Below are 8,699 nucleotides of genomic sequence, written 5' to 3'. Positions count from 1 at the left end.
GAGTGAATCACAGCTCAGCCCCTTCCTGTGTCTGCCAGGACCACTCCATGTCTTAGTTTATGAGTCTGTTAAATGAGATTTATAAAACCTGCCCCCTAATATACTTCTAAAGTGCTTAGCATAATGCCCAATAGTAGGCATGGAGTAAGTACTTAATAAGTGGCAGATTACATTATTTTTAGTATGTAAGACCTAAAATAGAATTATAACAACTCAACTTTTAATTGTTAGAGTGAAATCTATTATGGGCTTAATGTATTAAACCATATTTATATTTATTATCAGAGTTCAAGAGCCACTGCATGTCCCAGACACTTGGGACTAGGCATTAATACATTCTGGTCAATCAATAAAAGGATTCGCATAGTCATTTTCTTACCATGAAGTCTATAGAAATAATGAGATGCTTATGCAACAGTATAGTAAAAAACATACAAAAAATTTCAGTCTATTGGAACTATTTAAAAAAATTTTTAATGTAAGAATGGAGAGAGATTGCTAAAACCATTTTTAAATCATTGTACTTCTATTTGGACTCCTAGTGCGGCATTGTAGGATAAGCACTGAACTGTGAACTACAAGGTTGGCAGTTCAAAACCACCCGCTGCTCCTCGGAAACCCTGTAGAGGGTGGCTATGAGTTAGAATTGACTCGACACCACTTAACAACAACAAAACTTCTATTTATAAAATTAAGCAATGTACTATAACATTGTTGTTGTTGTTGTTAAGTGCTGTCGAGTCGATTCCAACCCATAGTGACCCTATATAGGGTTTCCAAGGAACAGCTGGTGAGCTTGAACCACCGACCTTGTAGTTCAAATGACTTTGCAGTCTGACGCATTAGCCCACAGCGGCACACCAGGACTCCTACTATAACATTAGGCCAGACAGAAAAGGACTCTATACTCTAGCATATATCTCAATATATTATAATAAGCAAAATGTACTTTGCAGAGAAGGGAAAAAGACTCAGTGACTTTCATGACTGATCATTACATCTACTTAAGAATATTTCCACCATAAAAGACCTTCTAAATGTCTCAAACTAGCACTTTAGAAGTTGGCTCAATATGGAATAGTCATACAGCAGACCATTCGGAAGAAGCAAAGAGAAAATCCTGGAATAACTTTGGACCAGAGATGAGGAAGAAAACTCTGACTAATGTTATTGTTAAGTGCCATCAAGTCGATTCTAACTCTTGGTGGTGGTAGCGTCCCAATTCATTCAGTTTCAATTCATTGCAACCCTGTATAGGGTTTCAGAGGTACAGCTGGTGGGTTTGACCACCAGCCTTGTGGTTATCTGTCCAGTGTTTATCCTACAGCACCACACCAGGACTCTATTCTACTAATCACCAACACTAAAACAATGAAAGCATATGCTTTCTATGAAGTATTCTGAAACTATTACTAGTGAATCAACAATTCCTGAATTTCAGCTTCTAATCTGCATAAAGAAGCTAGCTGATAATACCCTTAATTTAGGTTATTTGAGAGAAAAATAAGTAAATCTATATAACGTACCTAATATTGTGCCTGTGGCTCAGAGAATAGCTTTTATTTTTCCTCCGCAATTTCACACACCTGCTTTCTAAGGAAAGTTGGATAAGTAAAATCAGAGTACTGTGCCCTACCTAACTGTTTAGACGGGAGAGGAATAAATGAAATAATATGCCCAGAAAGTGCTTTGGAAAATAAACACTCTAAAAACAGCATTGTTGATATTTTTAAATGTGTTTGGAAGACTAGGGAATATATGTCTATAAGGAACTCTGGTAGCGTAGTGGTTACGAATCCGGCTGTGAACTGCAAGGTCAGCAGTTCAAAACTGCCAGCTGCTCCATGGGAGAAAGATGAGGCTTTCTGCACCTGTAAAGATTTACAGCCTCGGAAACCCTATTCAGGGTCGCTATGGGTCGGAAGGGACTAGATGGCACTTAACAACAACAACAACAATACAGGATCATTGTGAGTCAGAACCGACTCGATGGCACTTAACAACAACAACAAAACACTCTTTGGGAGCACATTAACTCTGTAAGATAAGCACTAGACTGCAAACTACAAGTTCAGCAGTTCTAGCCCACCAGCTGCTCCACAGGAGAAAGATGGGGCTTTCTGCTCCTGCAAAGATTTATAGCCTCAGAAAGCCTATGTAAAGTCTCTATAAGCCAGAAATGACTCAACAGCATGTGACAACAACAATAACAAAAGCCCTCTTTGAACCTCTTTGTGAGGTTATTGTCTGAAAACAAGATCAGGAGAGTCTATTATGCAAATCTTTGTCACTGATTTTTTTTTTTTTTAATGCTATTTATGTATCAGTCTAGTCCCTCTTATTTCCAATGCATTTTATTTATTTCAGCATGTTCACATCTACCTTCTCCAGTTTATTACACCAATCTTAGTTAGTTTTATCACTGATGCCTCTTTCACATCCTCAGATTTATGAAAATTACCTAGTTTCAAAAAGTTACAGTGCACAGCTGAGCCTAAGGCAAAAGGAAAAAAATGCCTTCATTTGAAATGTTGGTGCTGTGTTCATCATGGGTTTTTTTGTATCAATTTTGATTTATCAAATGTTATATTATTATGCGAAGGCACTTAACAACAACAACAACAATATTATGTTTGGATACATATATTAACTTATTCATCTTGGGCATTCCTGAAATTTTGTGCCCTAAGGTAAATCTCTTACTTGTCTCACTTTCCCCTAAAAGGGGGGGAAAGGTCATAAAGTAAAAATATTTATCATATAGTCCATGAAAGCAGAGGCAACAGCAAAGGGTAGATCTGCTACACACATGTATCAAACTGGGTTCTTCTACTAATATGAGAAAACTTACATGACACTTCCATTTTCTATCTTGCCAAGGATAGAAAGAAAAGAGGAAGGGAGGGGGGAAATTCCTTTTTGAAAAAAATTATTTTGATAACCTAGATTGGGTCTCTTGACTGAAAGTCAGCCAAGAGCAAAATGGATTTTTGGCCAAAGAAGAGGCAGAAAAGCAACTCTGCTCCACCCAATAGGTCAGCCTGGGGATAGCAGGGTGCCCAAATCTGATTTGGGGAATAGCCGAGGTAAAGCAAGTTCAAATGTGAGCAAAAAGTTCTAGTTGTAATGAAGTGAAATCCCCTGTAGGAAAGTTTGGGGAAAGTCCTTCTTTTGATCCTGTGCCCTGTACATTGACATTTTCCTCCTTTAGAGAATCAAGTGAGTCACTAGGCTCTGTGTGGTACCGGCTGATCTAGCTAGAATCTTTTCAACAAGGAACTCAGCCTTTCATTTTACAATTACGGATAAGGACCCAAGTTCAAAGAGGTGGTATCTAAAATGAAAGCCCATGAAAGATTTGTAAACTGTAACTACATGTAATATGTGTAAAAGGCACTATTGTTACTGACCTAGGACACATCAAATTTTGAATGACATATAATACATATTTTCTAAGTACAATTCAACCCAGGAAGCTCAACTGCTAACCAAAAGGTCAGCAGTTCAAACTCACCAGCTGATCTGCGGGAGAAAGATGTGGCAGTCTGCTTCCATAAAGATTTACAGTCTTGGAAAGCCTATGGGGCAGTTCTGCTCCCTCCCTATAGGGACTCTGACATCAGTGGGGTTTTCAGCCCAGCAGGATTCTACTCAGGGCTACTTCTTCTACTGGGAGCTGTATGAGACATGCTCAGGTTACAAGGGGAACTAATAGCAACAAATCATCCCCCTTTTAACCACTTGCCACTTTCCTCAAAGGCATAACCACAGGAACCTCAGCTTTAATATAGGAGGGAGGTGGAGTGGGAAAGAAAGAAACTTATAATGTATTCTTGGTAAAAATACTGATGAACTCTTAGCTTTCCAAATGAAACCACTTGGCATTAATGACCACAATTTTGGTGAAACCAGATTCACCTGTTGGACCGTCACTTGTGCAATCTCACATTGAACAAAATTTAGACAACTCCTGACTCTGCTACTTACCAAGCCTGCTGTTTTGTGCCTCAGTTTTCTTATCTGTAGAATGGATATACTGTATACTTAACAAGGTTGCTATGAAGATGAAATGAATCCATAAGTATTATCAGGTGTTTAGCATAGTACCTGACACACTATAAATGCTCAAAGTTGTCAGCTGTCATTACCAGCCACACTCACTGCTTTGGCAAATGGCAGCTTAACACTACTTTTCAGCACTGAGTTTATAAAGAGTCCCAGGGTGGTACAAATGGTTAAGCAAGTGCTTGCCTAGTAACCTAAAGGCTGGCAGTTCAAAGTATCTTGAAAAATAGGCCTGGCAATCTGCTTCCCAAAGGTCACAGCCTTAAAAACCATATGTAACAGTTCTATTCTGCACATATGGGGTCATTATGAGTTGAAATTGACTTGACAGCAACTAACAAGAATAGGTATAAAGACCTTTAAATCCTCACTCGTTTAGCCAGTCCAATACACTAGAGAACGCTATCTTCTAATACTCACCTCCTCTTAATATTTTCCATATCTCCAGGCTAAGGACAAGAGCAACAATAATTATGAAAATCTAAGCAAAATAGAGAAAGCATTTAGTCATTTATTTTAGATCCCAGTCTCATTTTCTAAAGACATAACCAGATGTGAGGGTGTAGATTAGTGTTGTTTTTCATAATTAAGAATGATGGGTGTGTTTCTATGTCTATGTTGTTGTTAAGTGCCGCGAAGTCGGTTCCGACCCATAGCGACCCTGTACAGGGTTTCCGAGGATGTAAATCTTTACAGGAGTAGAAAGCCTCATTTTTCTCCCATGGAGCAGCTGGTAGTTTCGAACCGCTAATCTTAAGGTTCGCAGCCCTATTCGTAACCACTACGCTACCAGCAGGCATTACAGGTCTGTGATTGTTGAATTGTGCTAACAAACATCACGCCCTCAAGCTTCTGAGGGGGAAATAACTATTCCACTCCATGGCTTGTGCTGCTAATCAATGCCAGCTGTTTGGGCCTGTGTCCAGTTGGTCAGGAGAAGGTGGAGGGAGAGTGAAGAGAAGCAGGAGGACCCATCACCATCCTGGGTTGGGACCAGAGGGATTCCCTATCCTGCTTACTATCTTTATAAAGAGGTGTTTCATGGTTACATAGGTAGCATCCTCTAGCTGGATGCCTTCATCATATGTAAAGACCTGGCACCCACTTGTCCAGGCTCTGATGCCAGAAAAACACACCATTTCTTGTCAGGCTAGTCTCCTGCTACTGAGAGTTTTATTGCATATATCTCCTGCCATCAAAGCAGAGATGCAGTGTGAATTCCAAGATAAAACCATCACTCCAAATACTTATTGTGGCTCAAGGTATTTTCTGCTGCCTTTAAACTTACTGGTTTGCTCCCAAGAGCTCACAGACGAACTCAAATGATCCCATTCTCTCCATATTGCCTAGGCGTCCTCAACGTTCCCTCTAGGTCTCAGTCTCCATATCTGTAAAATGCAGTAATAAGGAATTAGCAAGAATTTTGTCAGATTTAAAGTACTATATAAATGGAAGGTTTTATGTTGTGATTTCTATAGTGGATCCAGGAAATGACACAAGATCACACAGCAGAAGTCTTGTTTGGTCCAGTTCTCCTTGGCACCTTGAGGCTAGACTCAACTCAGTCTACCAGTGATAGACAGGACAGCTTTCTGGGCTGTGTTCTAATATTGCATCATTTGGGGAGGGGTGGGGTCAGACTGTGCTAACAGAATTCAAAAACAGCTTTCAAAATTCTACTGCCAGGAAAGAGGAGTTGTATGTAAGGTTTTGAAGAGACAAATTGGTACTTGTCTTTTTGTTGATTTTGATCTTTATCAAGCTGAATTAACACAAAATCCAAAAAGGGCAGATTTGTAAGTGTGTGTGAGAAAGAGAGAGACAGAGAGATCCCAAAACTGTAGCAAAGAATTTCTAAGTGTCTGTCTCAGCCTTGTGAAACCCTTCTTGGTGGAGATGAAAGAGCTTCCAAAACAATCAGAAAACTACTCCCACTAGCAGATTTCCAGATGCCTTCCTGTGCTCACAAGGACAGGAGGCCTTTGTAGCTGCTCAGCTCCCACCACTGACTGCCTCCACCCACCCACCGTGGCAGAAAGAAAAGTAGACCAGAACACAAGTCACTCCATGCAAGCTCTCTCTGGGCCTGATTCTTAATGAGGCAATTCAAGCTAAATTTTCCCTTAGAGAAAGCCCCCCACATTGTCTTCATAGCACACTGGACTCAGCAACATTTACTGAACACCTGCTAGGTGCGGAGATAGTAATAAATAAAATCCATGCCTGTCCAAATTCTCACTGCTGCCACCCTCATCTGTCTTGCTGTTCATACTCCCATCACCACCTCCTCCCAGGCCACTGACTACTGCCTATCTGGCAGCCTACTTTACCCACACAGGTCAACTGGACACTGAATGGTGGGAAGAGAGACAGGAAGATGCAAAACAGTACTGACCTCCTGCCCTGACCACAAAAATGGGTCCTCACAATCGTGGGCCTTAGTGAACAAATAGCTGTTATGGCCTGGAACCTATGCGAATCTGGTCAGCAAAAAGCTGGTCCCGCCACTGGAGAAACCACAGAAATTGCCTACAATTCATACTGCTACCGTCTTTGGGTGGATTTTTGTTTGGTCCATTTAGCGGAGGGTTAATATTCATGAAGCAGAGACCACTACAGTCTGGTAATTGACACTACGGGGTTGTGAAACACATCATTTCGTTAATGTTGAAAAATTACGCGTGCTATTTTAAAGGGCTGTGTCTATTTTGCCTAAATCCTTATTTTGCATTTTGCATTTTCTTCTTGATGCAATTTAAATGGGAATATGCTAAGTCATGGAACATTTCTATTTTTAAATTAAAATCTCCGGGGAGGAACAACACCTGGCTGTCTTGGGCAGGTGTCGGCACATAGCATCTCAAATATAAGCGGACAAGAGAAATTTTGACCGTTCCTCTGGGGCTATAGAGGTGCCTTAGAAATCTAAGAGGACAGCGGGACGGAGAATCGAGTGGTGGTGAGCTCATGGCCTCTGCAGCTTCCCCAGGGTGAGTGCGGGGTCTCAGAACGTGGAGGTCTCCTCCCGCTCCCGGGCTACGTCCTCCGCATAGGCCAAGACTCTCCGGCTGCCAGGTCCGCTCCTGGGGAGCAATGAAGGGTTTCCTCTCGGCTTCGAAACTGGAGTGTGGACATGACCGAGGGCCACGCTAATGAACCCCCTCGGGCTGGGAAGTCCACACCAGGGGGCTTCCCAGGAGACTCCCTGCGCCTGTCCCCACGCCAGTCCACCAGCCCAAGGCCTGGGCAATGACCTGGTGCCCCCGGAGTCGAACCGACTCAAGCCCTCGACTTTGAAGCGGCGTGAGATAGGGGTCGAAGGGTAGCCCTCCGCAGGGGCGGAGGCGGAGCGCGCTCCAAAATCAGCTGCCCAAGTGCGCGGCAGGCCCTGGGCGGCCAATACAACTAGTCTGCTGCGGGGCGCAAGGAAAAGCCCACTAGGAGGAAGCAGATTGGCCAGAGTGGTGGAGCAGAGAGACCCCAGCCCAACGGGGCGCGGGACAGGACAGACCAGTGGGGCTGGAGCGACTCCCGCGGTGGTAGAGCCGCCAGGGCCGCTTTCTCTGGGCGCAGCGGGTCAGACAGGCCTCGCTCCCACCGGCCGCCGCCGGTGCTTTCGGAAAAAACCCTGACGGATCCGAATCCTAGCCCCTCAGCGGGCCACTATTCAGACTAGAATTTTAATAGCTTTGGGGGTGAGGGCGGTAGGGGAGAGTGATAGAGTTGGACGCTGGGAGGGAAACGGAGGCGGTGGAGACTGGGAATGGAGGCCACCGAGTGAAAGATAAGGGAGTCAGCTCGTATCTGACGGTGATTTTAGCACGCGGAGAGGCGCAGCATATGGTTTCCATGTTGTGCAGCTGAATACAAAGAACGACTTTGAGTCGAAGGAGTCTCATGACATCGAAACCAAACAATTTCGATTTCGAGGGGTACTGGCAGGAGGCTGAATTTTTGGTTGAATTGCAATTAAAGGGAGATAATTATACCTCGAACCGTTACTTTTATTAATATTTATAGCCCAGAGGGACCGCTTGCTGCAGACAGATTTCTCAGGCCCTGGCACGGAGTCCGGGTGTCTCTGCTCTTTAGGGCTTCGCCAAGGACCCAAAAAGAAAAGGTTTGGTGGGTGAACTTTGGGTCATCTGTCTACTGGCTGGAGTGTGGAAACGTCCTACGGACAGGACAGTTAGTGTGTCCTGACGCCCGCGGCGCCGGAGCCCGCCAAGATGGCCCAGGAGCAGAGAACGTTTCCGAAGCCCCATTATTTTCTTTGTATAAATTACACAAACAATAGCTTGCCCGCATCATGTTTCTAGCTCCCAGGACAGAGGATGTGTTGAGCAAATGTCCCAATAATTAGTATTCGGGGTTGTTGTAGATGTGTTCTATTTTCCTGTCCCTGTCCCTTTAAGCAACCAAGAGGAAAGCGGGAGTGATAAAATGCCGCCCGCGCTTTGGGTACAAACGCCCACGTCGACCACTCAACTTTCTCAGTTCTCTCAGTTCCGAATCTGCGAGACACCGTGATGCGTCCCCCGCGGAGTCCGAGCTGACGCTGCAGGTAGACGGGGGCAGCTCTAGGCCCCGTACCACGCTCCGGCCCCGGGAACACGCCGGGCAGGAGGTGCCGA

The sequence above is a fragment of the Chrysochloris asiatica genome, unplaced genomic scaffold (genome assembly GCF_000296735.1).
Source record: "Chrysochloris asiatica unplaced genomic scaffold, ChrAsi1.0 scaffold00137, whole genome shotgun sequence".
NCBI lineage: Eukaryota > Metazoa > Chordata > Mammalia > Afrosoricida > Chrysochloridae > Chrysochloris > Chrysochloris asiatica.
Note: the sequence above shows the minus strand (reverse complement) of the source record.